The sequence below is a fragment of the Rutidosis leptorrhynchoides genome, chromosome 1 (genome assembly GCF_046630445.1).
Source record: "Rutidosis leptorrhynchoides isolate AG116_Rl617_1_P2 chromosome 1, CSIRO_AGI_Rlap_v1, whole genome shotgun sequence".
NCBI lineage: Eukaryota > Viridiplantae > Streptophyta > Magnoliopsida > Asterales > Asteraceae > Rutidosis > Rutidosis leptorrhynchoides.
This window is the reverse complement of record NC_092333.1, coordinates 420,650,165-420,663,833: the sequence shown is the minus strand read 5'-3', so window position 1 is coordinate 420,663,833 and position 13,669 is coordinate 420,650,165. Positions and strand designations below refer to the sequence as shown.

Genomic DNA, 13,669 nt, shown 5'->3' with positions numbered 1-13,669 from the left:
TATTGTGCTTCTCCAAGATCCTTAATGGAGAAGCGTTTACTTAGCCAAGTTTTAACACCTTCCATTGCTGGAATATCATTTCCAAATAACAATATATCATCCACATATAGTACAAGGAACATGATAGTGCTCCCACTAGCTTTCTTGTATACACAAGCTTCAACACCATTTTTAATGAAGCCAAATTTCTTGGCCTCCTCATTAAAACGATGATTCCACATTCTAGATTCTTGTTTCAATCCGTAGATTGACTTCTTTAACTTGCATACCCTTTTGGGATATTTTGGATCAACAAAACCTTTAGGCTGAACCATATAGACATCTTCCTCAAGATGTCCATTTAGGAAAGCGGTCTTGACATCCATTTGCCATATTTCATAATCATAATGAGCAGCAATGGCAAGTAATATCCTAATAGACTTTAGCATTACCACAGCCGAAAAAGTTTCATCATAGTCAACCCCTTGAGTTTGAGTGAAACCTTTTGCTACAAGTCTAGCTTTATATGTATCCAAGTTTCCATGTATGTCAGTTTTCATTTTGAAAAGCCATTTACAATCAACTAGCCTTGAGCCAGTAGGTTGTCCAACAAGTTCCCAAACTTGGTTGTCATACATGGATTGCATCTCAGCGTTCATGGCTTCCTGCCATTTATCCTTATCAATCCTTGATAAGGCATCTTGGTAGTTTGTTGGTTCATCCAAATCAACCACATAGCAACCATCCATGAGAAACCCATATCTCTCAGGAGGATTACTAATCCTACCAGATCTACGAACGTCTTGTGTATTTTAATCATCTATTTGATCACTGATAATGCTAAAAACGAATATATATTTCATAGCATTATTCCTCAAGAAAGACAAGCTTTTATTTGCAATTGTTCTATTTACAAGTGATATTCGTTTAAATAATAAAAGGTGAAGACAAAAGACAGATTCGACGAATTGAAGACGCAAACGACCAAAAAGCTCAAAAGTACAAAAGACAATCAAAAAGGTTCCAATTATTGATAAGAAACGTCTCGAAATTACAAAAGTACAAGATTCAAAACGCAAAGTACAAGATATTAAATTGTACGCGAGGACGTTCGAAAATTCGGAACCGGGACCAGAGTCAACTCTTAACGCTCGACGCAACGGACTAAAAATTACAAGTTAACTATGTATATAAATATAATATAATATATAATTAATTATATTAATTATATATATATTATATTTATAAATAAAAAACCGTCGGCAGAGAAAAACTCCAAGGACTGAGCTGTAAAAGTAACCTCCGCGACTCGCGGAGTTTGAAGGCCAAAATCACCGCGAGTCGCGGAGCCCCAAATTTCGACTCTGGCTATAAAGCAAACCGAATTCTGATCAAAATTCATCATCTTTTTCTTCTCTTATCATACGTAAAATTTATATATATATATATAATTTATATTTTAATTTTAATTATAATTCTAATAATAAGGGTATGTTAGCGAATGTTGTAAGGGTGTAAGTCGAAATTCTGTCCGTGTAACGCTACGCTATTTTTAATCATTGTAAGTTATGTTCAACCTTTTTACATTAATGTCTCGTAGCTAAGTTATTATTATGCTTATTTAAAACGAAGTAATCATGATGTTGGGCTAATTACTAAAATTGGGTAATTGGGCTTTGTACCATAATTGGGGTTTGGACAAAAGAACGACACTTGTGGAAATTAGACTATGGGCTATTAATGGGCTTTATATTTGTTTAACTAAATGAAAGTTTGTTAATGTTAATATAAAGATTTACAATTGGGCGTCCCTATAAATTACCATATACACTCAATCGGACACGATGGGCGGGGTATTTATATGTACGAATAATCGTTCATTTAACCGGACACGGGAATGGATTAATAGCCACTAGAATAATTAAAACAGGGGTGAAATTACATTCAAGGGTAATTGGTGTAATTGTTAACAAAGTAGTAAAACCTTGGTTTACACGCAGTCGATAACCTGGTGTATTCATTAAACAAAGTATTAAAACCTTGTTACAATTCAAATCCCCAATTAGTTGGAATATTTAACTTCGGGTATAAGAATAATTTGATGAGGATACTCGCACTTTATATTTATGACTGATGGACTGTTATGGACAAAAACCAGACGGACATATTAAATAATCCAGGACAAAGGACAATTAACCCATGGGCATAAAACTAAAATCAACACGTCAAACATCATGATTACGGAAGTTTAAATAAGCATAATTCTTTTATTTCATATTTAATTTCCTTTATTTTATATTTAATTGCACTTCTAATTATCGCACTTTTATTTATTGTTATTTAATCGCACTTTTAATTATCGTACTTTTTAATTATCGTAAGTTTATTTTATCGCACTTTTATTATTCGCAATTTCATTATCGTTATTTACTTTACGCTTTAATTTAAGTCTTGTATTTATTTTATATTTTACATTAGGTTTTAACTGCGACTAAAGTCTTAAAATCGACAAACCGGTCATTAAACGGTAAAAACCCCCCTTTATAATAATAATATTACTTATATATATATATTTGTATTTTTAATAAAAGTAAACTAATATAGCGTTGAGCTTTGTTTAAAGATTTCCCTGTGGAACGAACCGGACTTACTAAAAACTACACTACTGTACGATTAGGTACACTGCCTATAAGTGTTGTAGCAAGGTTTAAGTATATCCATTCTATAAATAAATAAATATCTTGTGTAAAATTGTATCGTATTTAATAGTATTTCCTGCTAAAATTAATAACTATTTTATATACACCTCGCATAACATCAAGTATTTTTGGCGCCGCTGCCGGGGAACACTCTTAAACGCCGAAAGCGGAACGCTAATATAAAAAAAAAAAAAGATTTTTTTAGCTTACTTTTATTAAAAATTCGTTTTTGTAAAAATACGTTTTAAAAATTCGAAAATATAAAAAGAAAAACAAAAATATAAGTATTTTTTTAAGATTTTGTTAAATATTTAAGTTTTATAAGTTTCTTTATTTTTATTTTAGTTTATAAAAATATAAGTTTTATTTTAATATTTTTTATTTATTTAAAAACAGAAAACAGAAAATAAAAAAAAAAATTAAGAAAAAAAACGCGTCGATTTAAAACTGTGCCAGAGTTGAAATTTGGATCCCCGCGACTCGCGGGGTTTGATGCAATAATTGCCGCGACTCGCGGAGCTTCTCTGACACACGGACAGAAGCCCTAATTCAGCATTAATTACGGGTTTTAATTACTTATTATTATTTAAACCTAATTATTATTATTATTATTATTAGTTTTATTTTAAGATTTACTTTTTATTTAATTTGTTTTATTTAGTATTAATTAGTTTACTTAAATTGTAAAATTAGTAGTTTTATTAAATAAAATAATATAAAAATAATATTTTTATAAAAATTGTACTTTTTACAACTTTTTATTTATTTTTATATTTTGTCCCTTTTTAATCATTGTAGCGTAATATTTGTATTTTTAGCTCATATTTAATTTTAAACTTAGTTTTTGCTATAGTTATTTTTACTCCTAGATTTTTAGGCTTTGCCGTAGAATTCCTTAAGTGCTTTTTCTTTAGACTAAGATTTAGGTACTTTAGAATTTTGCGACGCCTTTTTAAGTTTTAGTTTCTTTTTAAGTTATTTCCATTTGGGATTTAGTTTTTCCTGTAAGCTTTAATATTTTTAGACACCTTTTACTATGTATCAATTATCATTTCAATTAGTAATTTCAATTTGCGATTATAATTTTAAGTTAGTTGTAGTAATAAGGTTAGGTTAGTCAAGTATTTTTAAGTTTTTATAAGTTTCTTTTATTTTTCCGTCACCTTTTATTTTTCAACCATTTTTTCTTTTTCGACCTTTTTCGACGAACTCTTTTTCTCTCTTATTTCTCGCTATTCTAGTTTTTAGGACTTCGAATTTTTTCTACTTCTTATCTAAATTTCTTAAAATTACGAAAATTTATTTTGAGTGGTTAAATTGATAGACATCAAAATTTTCTGGTTCGTAGTAATAGTTGGATTTGTACGTGGACCGGGTTATTGGAGCCAAACAGTACTCAATTATATTGAGACCAAACGAATCCTGCCCCTCTGCTGCATCTTTTGGCTATTCGAAACGTGGGCAAAATCAGAAAAGTCTATTGATTGGATAACTTATTATAATTTTTCTTTCCTTTTAAAAACTAATAGGATATTCAGTGAATGCACCGAGCAAGACGTTCACCACCTTTTGTACGTTCACCACCTGTAACTAGATCAAGACATTTAGCAAATATTGTCGCCGTTGATTTTTCTTTAGAATCGTCATCTAGTCGAACAAGAACTCCAACTCAAATTTCCGATAATCCATCTTTTGAACCCGACTTCACAATTAAGAACCCGGAGCATATTCAAGGACAATTCCAAGATCTTGAACCACTAATTATTCCTCCTGAGCCACAAACCATTAAATCAGAATCCTCTAGTGATTCGTATTCAACAAATTCAATTATGGAAGTAACGGAACCTCTAAGTATGGAAGATCGAATGAGAGCCACACGCACGGGCCAAGGTCACGCCATTATTAAGCCAGAAGTTAATGCGCCAGATTATGAAATCAAAGGACAAATTCTACACATGGTAACTAACCAATGCCAATTCAGTGGTGCACCGAATGAAGATCCTAACGAACACCTTCGTACGTTTAAAAGAATTTGTACACTATTCAAAATCCGAGAAGTGGAAGATGAGCAGATCTATCTCATGTTGTTTCCTTGGACTTTAAAAGGAGAAGCCAAAGATTGGTTAGAATCGTTACCTGAAGGGGCGATTGACACATGGGATGTCTTAGTTGAAAAATTTCTTCAAAGATTCTTTCCGGCATCTAAAGCCGTGAGACTTCAAGGAGAAATTGTTACGTTCACACAAAAGCCAAATGAAACATTATATGAGGCGTGGACAAGATTCGGAAGGATGTTGAGAGGATGTCCTCAACACGGTTTAGACACTTATCAAATAGTACAAATATTCTACCAAGGTGTCAACGTTGCTACACGAAAAGACATCGACATAACAGCTGGTGGTTCCATTATGAAGAAAACCGCAACTGAAGCTTACAAAATTATTGATAACACAGCCTCCCACTCGCATGAGTGGCACCAAGAAAAAGATATTTTTCGTTCATCTAAAGTGGCTAGAGCTGATTCTAGCCATGACTTTAATTCCGTTTCAGCAAAAATAGATGCTTTCGAAAGACGAATGGAAAAGATGAATAAAGATATTCACGCAATACGAATCAGTTGTGAGCTATGCGGTGGACCACACTTATTGAAAGATTGTCACATTGAACCAACATTGGAACAACGAGAGAATGTTTCCTATATGAACCAAAGGCCTGGAAATAATTATCAAAATAATTATCAACCGCCAAAGCTAAACTTCAATCGAAATCAAAACATTCTTTACAATCCAAAAGGACCCGAAAATAACTGGTATAACCAACAAGGTCCGAATAACCAACCAACTCAAAACAACACTTTCAATCAACAAAGACCTGGCTTATATAAACCACAACAACAAACCGAAGAGAAAAAGTCAAATATGGAAGACGTGGTATTCAAGCTAGTTGAATCTCAAACACAATTTATTGAAACTCAAACCCAAACGAACGAGAGATTTGATCAGTCATTAAGAACTCAACAAGCTTCCATTTTGAATCTAGAAAAACACGTAGGTACTCTTGCTAGCATGATGAGTGAGAGGGAACAAGGAAAGCTACCGAGTAATACTGAAGTAAATCCTCGGAATGAGAATGTTAATATGGTTTCAACGAATTCTGAAAAACCAGCACCAGAAGATGGGAAGGTTTTAGATGAGAGTAACAATGAAGAAGTTACACCACCACCACCCGAGTATGTAAAGCCAGTGGTGGCACCATACAAACCACCCATCCCGTTTCCAAGAAAAGGAGTTGAGTATGAGCAAGTAATAAGTAATAAAGATTGTGATACTTCTGGAAAAAAGAAGAAGAAAAAGAATAAGAAAGTACAAGAAACAAAAGCCGTAGAAGTAAACCCGGTGAAGACAGTTCCACCAAAACCTCCACCTAGGGTAGGTGATCCGGGTGAATTTATTGTTCCCTGTCTACTTAGTGATTGTGTCATGTATGATGCACTAGCAGATTTAGGTGCAAGTGTAAGTGTTATGCCTCTTTCATTATATAAGAGATTAGGAGTAGGTAAGTTAAGTCCAACGGATATGAGTGTTCGACTCTTTGATCAAACCATTAAGCACCCAGTTGGAATTGCTGACAACCTACCCGTTCAAGTAGGCAATTTAACCTTTCTAGTCGAATTTATTGTCATTGACATAGAAGAGGACCCAAACATTCCTCTAATTTTAGGTCGGCCATTCTTAGCGTCCACCAAGGCGTTATTTGATGTAGAAAATGGAAGAATGACACTTAAAAGTGGTGACAAATCGATCACCTTTATGATTCGAAAGTCTAAATCTCCACCAGCCAAAACCGTTGAACCAGTAAAAACAATTGGTAAGAACCATGTGTTTTTACCAACTCCAACGGTAATACTTAGCAATAATGAAACGCCTAAGTGTGGGGAAAATGAAGTAACACCTAATGATGACATGATAACAAAGAACCCCGTTGTTGATACGAAATTAAATGATCCCATTATTAATAGTTCAATGAAGAAACTTATTAAACGGATTCGCGATGCTAGAACCAAGGGGAACTTTAAGTTATGTAACCGGTTAGTATCCAATCTATCACCTAAAGAAAAGGAGAAACTAGTTGAAATTGTGGAAATTACACAGGAATCCGACCAATGGCTTAAAGAAAAAGTCACGGATATGCAAGTTGATTATGGACCAAGAGAAATTAATGATGAAGTTAATCACAATTTTGACACCACGGCTACCTAAGTGTGGGGAGATTCAAATGTTCTAAAAAGAAAATGATATCTAGAGTTAGTTGTTCTGTTCTCGTGTAGTTCCGAGAATGGAACCCGATTGGTCTTTCCCTAGCAGACCCTAAAGAACTAGTCTTCTCCCCCCATTCTGAATTTTTATTTTTTTTAGGTTTTTACAAAATGAAGACTGCCTGTGAACTAAACCATGGTCTAATGCTACACGCTTTGATCACTAAACGTAATAATGACATACTACCGAGTGAAATAGTATCAGTACTCAGAGAAAGAATGGACGGAGTTAGAAAAGAATCCAGATGCGAAGATAATAAGTTACAATTTGGTAAAGGAAAATCAAAATCCGCAGCGAAAAGAAGAGCACGACACCTAGAAAGATGTCACAAATGCGGAAAATGGTCACATGGAGGTAAATGTTCAAATAATCAAACCTATTCAAATACCGAATTTGTTACTTTATGCAGAGACGGACCGTTCATATGTTTAGAAGAAAAGATACTGAATGCTCGAGGTTACGCCTATGTAGCCATGGAAAACCAATTAAACCGACTATCTTATGAATGGGATAGATCATATAACTAAGAAATCTATTTCACAGGTATGTCTGTACAGTTTTTATTTTTATTTTTATTTTTAACCTTTTGATAATAAACGCTAATTTGTTCGCTAAAAAGTATTAAATTGGTATTGAATAAAATTAGGTTTGGCGACCGAAATTATTGATATCATTCAAAAATTTATTACATCACTGTGAAATTTAACGTTTATTCTTAAGGTATAAATATCTTTAAACAATCAACCCAAAATATTTCAAAAATTCGTCATGAGTTAAATTAGGTCTTGGAACCGAAATTACTTTACCGAAAAGAGGGGCGCATATTTTTGATAATATTTGATTGATTAAAGTGGGATAAAAAGACAAAAAGATTTTTAATTTTATTTTTACCATATTTTAAAAAATTAATATTTAAATCTTAAATTAATATTGTAAACTTTGTAAAAACAATATATTTAAAATTGTAAATATTTGAAAAATTAATATAAGTTTGATATGAATTTATAAATTTTTAAATTAAGTTTGGTGTGAATTTTTAATTTTTAAAATATTAATTTTTAATTTTATGCATTTCAAATTTTAAGTTTGGTATGAATTTTTAATATTAATTTTGAATTTTATATTTAAGTTGTGTGAATTTAAAAACAAAAATTTACTTTATCTCATTTAAGTTAAGAATATGATTTTTAAAATTCGTCGTAAGCTGAAGACTAGGTCTTTGAACCGAAATTGCTTTACCCGAGGGAGGGACGAGAACTTTTATTATCATTATTTTTAATCTTATTGAATTAGAGTATGCCAAAAACATTGAAAAAACCCAAAAATCTTAGCTTTTAAAACAATCGCTACTAAAAGACAAATTTTAAAATTTTGTCGAAGGACGGACTAGGACATCGATCCGAAACGACCTCGTCCTAAATAACAAGGGAAACAAAATTTTAAAATTAATTACTTAAATTGTTTTAATAAGTTAATGATTATAAAAAAAAAAAAAAAAAAAAAAAAAAAACCTCCGCGAGTCGCGGAGTTTGAAGTGCAAAACCTCCGCGAGTCGCGGAGGGACCGAAAATCAGAAAAAAAAATAAAAAGAGCTGAACGATCAGTGCACCACACAACTCAAACACTGCGAAAAATAACAGCGAAAATAGCTGCGAAAAACCACCCAAAAACACCCTAAAAATCCCAATTTTTAACCGTTAATCACCAAATCTTTTGCTAAAATCATGTTGAGAAGGATGCTATCTAAGAATTACTCAAGAAAAACGGTAAATTTCTACACCTAAACACCATTTAATCCGAAATTTGGTGTTCTTGAGCTATTTTTTCCCCAATTTGATTTTGATGCTTTTTAGTGTAATTAGACTTAAATTGTTTCTGTATTATGCTTGTATAACCTAGATTGATGCTGTTTAACATGATTAGAAGCCTTAAACTTCAAATTTTGAGTAATCTAGGGTTTGTGTTCTTGAGCAATTTGGGGCTTTTTGATATAAACAGGTTATGGCCGATTTTTGTCATGAATTGTTGCTAAATTGAGTAGTGTAACATGTCTAGGTAGTTAAATGATCCAAACTTTGAGCCTAAACATGATTTTGAGAATTAAAGTGGACTTTTTCAAGTCTAATATTCATGAACTTGATTTTTGAAAGATAATGCCATTTGAGACTTGTTTGATTGCTAGTAATGATTATTTTGACATGTTATTTGAGTTGAATGCTTATGAACTTGGCGAACATTTTCGTATATGCTTATATGAAAAAGTGTAGATTTGATAAAAATGTGAAAATGAGCTTAAGTTTGATATAAATTGATAATGTCATTGTAATTATTTTGATTGATGATTTTGCTGACACTAATGCATATTTGGATGCACAAAAATTGTGTTTGATGTGTTTTGCAGAATGAAAGGGGTGAATCTTCATCCCAAGCCCGCAATGCTCCTGCTGAGAATTTGGAACAACAGGAGGTGGATAACTACTACAAGCAGGATATACCTCATCCAGTCATGACCTTTTCCGATATGCACTTGGAAGAGTTGCACCCGAACCTGAGATTTGACAGACTTTGGATAGATTATCCAAAATATCAACGGGGTTTGCATACTCTTCATTCTAAGGTTGTTGAGGTACCGAGGGTCATAGAATGGGGACCCTTAGAAGCTGTAGAATTGGCCGGGCCAATTAGGGAATTACTTGTACAGAGGTATGGTAATTCTTCTTTTAATGACTGGATATGTTTATTCACCATACGCAGACCTGTATATAAAGTATGGTGTGAAGAATTGTTATGTAGTATAGAGTTGAATGATCGGGTAGCTAGTTTAACCGATCGTTCTTTTATTAGATTTTTGTTAGGCGGTTCGATGCGCCACATGTCTTTACTGGACATGGCTCAGGCTTTACGTATATATACGCCTGAGGAGTTAGCGTCTGCCGATTGTAGAGGATTGATACTAAACGGTAGAAAGATAGATGAGAATTTTGATACACACGGTGTGTGGAGTCAAATGACAAGCCATCACCGTTTCAAAGGGGGAAATTACTCTTATTTGGATATAGATAGAGCCGAATTAAGAGTGATACATAGGTTTTTAGCTAATTCGATTACACAAAGGGGTAAAAACAAGGAAAAAGTAAATGAACAGGATTTGTTTTACCATATGTGTATTCGAGACCCACAAAGCGCTGTAAGTATACCATATTGTGTGGGTTATTATTTATCAGCTATGGTTCGGGGGATGCGACCACATAGCATAATAGGAGGTGGTATTTTTATTACTTTGATTGGTGAATATCTCGGTGTGGATATAAGTCGGGGGGGATTATTACTAGAAGAGCCGGAACCCCGCGATACTATAGGTTTAAATGTATACCATGGTGCGAAAGTTTTGAAGAGGCGAAATAACGCCGCAGTACGATACCATGGTAGACATCCACAGGTGGAGAGAAACCAGCAGCAAGGTAATGTAGGAGGGGGGAATGAGATGCAAGAAATGCATAGGTTTATAGCTTCTCAGGAATACGAAAATGCTAGACAGAGAGCATTTGAAGATTGGCAAGTTCATCAGAACCAAATCATAGCTCATTGCCAACATATAGGTAGAAACTATATTCCTACACCGAAACCCATCTTCCCTCCTTGGTCTATAGAGATGCAGCCACCATATCCTACGTATGATCCTGCCGAAGCATTCTATAGCACTTATGGTTATGCCTGGAACCCCTATTGGTACCAATATCATCCTTAGTATACTTATTTTTTTTTTATTTTGTAATTTGTAATTATTGATACGTTTAATACTTTTATTAATATTGTAATCATTAATTATCTAACTTTTATTCTTAAATTTTAATAATTTTTGAATGTGGGGTAATATACCAAACTTCAAAAATATGTATATATGTTTGCAGTTTATCTTATGTACACAACAGGGTAAAACAACGCATTTTCAAAGACTGGCATTAAGTTCAGCAAAAGCAACTAATTTTGACGACAAGATGCAAAATATATGTGAAATAACAACAAGACGGAATGAACAAATGATGTGCACCATTTATCATTCAGCAAACAAACGCCAATATATTTGGAAACTTTGGTAAAATTTAATCATTTTCACACTAATCACCCTCAATAATTTAAATTGTTACTGATTTCTTGCAAATGAGGGCATTGCAAGATCTTAAGTGTGGGAAGGGGTTAAATTCTTTCGGATTTTAAAATTTTTATCTTAAACACTTGGTTACCATTTAAAAATACTAGTAAAGCAGTAGTTGTATTATAATCTAGTGCTCTCTGATAATAAAGAACAGCCCTGGTCTTATATACTGACTACCCAATTCTAGTAAAAATTTTCAAAATTTTCAATTAAATGAATTCAAAATCATGTTTATACATATTTATGAACGATAAAACTAGGTTTTAACACCGAAATTATTGTTACCTCGGAAAGGACATAAATTGAGAAACAAACTAAAATGTTAAAATTCATTTAAAATGGAATAGAGGACGATAAAAAGGAAAATAAAAGCCAAGTGTGGGAAAATTTACCAAGTTATTTTAAACATATGTCACATATATCTGTAACAAATAACTGAAAATACTTTTGCTTTGAACTAAACTAAACTGTTTTACCCAATGAAAGAAAAGAAGAGATGGATCTACACGATGAATCAATTCCATCATTAAAAGGAAGTAAAGTCTTCCGAAAAAGAAACGCGCTTCTTGATTTAGGTCATGAAGTTGTCGTCCAGACCAGCTGTAGGTTGACGAAAAATCTAGAAAAGTCATCACTAAAATCAGCAGGAAATCCACGGACCTCAGCATTAAACAGGGTCGCCAAGTGGTCAGATTTATCCTAACCATGAGAAGGATTTATCTCGTACGATGGGGGGGCACCATGCAAATTAGCTGGATAAGACTAATGAATCAGATCCCCAGAAAGGATAATCTCCTTAAAGATTAAAAATCAGCTTTTAAGACTGATATTACTCAATCCTAGAGATTGACCTTAAAGATTGAGAATTCAAACTCATGGAATTCAATGATATCTAAACTCGAGCTTGAACGAGAAAATATTTTGATCAAAATTATAAACCGATTTGTTTTCTGAAAACCCTATTTTCAATGCGTTCATTACCATTGAACGTAAAATCCTAGGAATTCACCTGGAATTCATTAGGTCACCTGAACTAAATCGGGTGTCAACCGTAAGAACGGTGGTTGCATAGCATGGTCAAAGACAGGACCTTGTGCCAGGCCGAAAAATTATAAGGGTGAGCTTTACTATTGCTCCTACCAAGGATAGTAATTGCGTCCGACACGTTATAGACCATAATCAAAAGCATGTCACGGGACATTGCCTTAACAGTTGCTTGTTCAACGCTTTCCTTTACAACCGGACGGTAGTTTGCCGAAAGGTAATATACGGAACAAGTAAACTGGACGTGTTGCTTTCCTAATACAAGGTTAGCAAGTGGGTGACACAAAACCATAAGTTTTGATCTAAAATTTTCAAATCTGAAACCTACCAAACCCACAAAAATATTTTGCAAACACCGGTAAAGGGTTATCCCGGAAAACTTATCTAGGGTAAAAACTAGATTTAATTTTCAAAAGATCAAATGTTTTCATAAAGATCCAATTTCCTTAATGGATCTAAATTTTTATAGTCATGTGGGACTGTAAACCATATCGTTACTACCATTGTTTATACCGCCGTATAGAAATCACTGATGTACAAAGTGTGAAGAATAATGAAGTGATTCTAATATTTCAAGACGATATTGCTTGAGGACAAGCAACGCTCAAGTGTGGGAATATTTGATAATGCTAAAAACGAATATATATTTCATAGCATTATTCCTCAAGAAAGACAAGCTTTTATTTGCAATTGTTCTATTTACAAGTGATATTTGTTTAAATAATAAAAGGTGAAGACAAAAGACAGATTCGACGAATTGAAGACGCAAACGACCAAAAAGCTCAAAAGTACAAAAGACAATCAAAAAGGTTCCAATTATTGATAAGAAACGTCTCGAAATTACAAAAGTACAAGATTCAAAACGCAAAGTACAAGATATTAAATTGTACGCGAGGACGTTCGAAAATCCGGAACCGGGACCAGAGTCAACTCTTAACGCTCGACGCAACGGACTAAAAATTACAAGTTAACTATGTATATAAATATAATATAATATATAATTAATTATATTAATTATATATATATTATATTTATAAATAAAAAACCATCGGCAGAGAAAAACTCCAAGGACTGAGCTGTAAAAGTAACCTCCGCGACTCGCGGAGTTTGAAGGCCAAAATCACCGCGAGTCGCGGAGCCCCAAATTTCGACTCTGGCTATAAAGCAAACCGAATTCTGATCAAAATTCATCATCTTTTTCTTCTCTTATCATACGTAAAATTTATATATATATATATAATTTATATTTTAATTTTAATTATAATTCTAATAATAAGGGTATGTTAGCGAATGTTGTAAGGGTGTAAGTCGAAATTCTGTCCGTGTAACGCTACGCTATTTTTAATCATTGTAAGTTATGTTCAACCTTTTTACATTAATGTCTCGTAGCTAAGTTATTATTATGCTTATTTAAAACGAAGTAATCATGATGTTGGGCTAATTACTAAAATTGGGTAATTGGGCTTTGTACCATA

The 13,669-nt window shown here is 33.2% G+C and overlaps 1 non-coding gene across 1 annotated transcript; it reads right to left on the bottom strand.

Annotated features, from left to right (window-relative positions):
* Positions 1–4,891: 4,891 nt before the first annotated feature.
* On the bottom strand, positions 4,892–4,998 carry LOC139887311 (small nucleolar RNA R71). Its single transcript, XR_011773147.1, has one exon. It is a non-coding gene; the product is annotated as a small nucleolar RNA R71 (small nucleolar RNA).
* Positions 4,999–13,669: the final 8,671 nt, after the last annotated feature.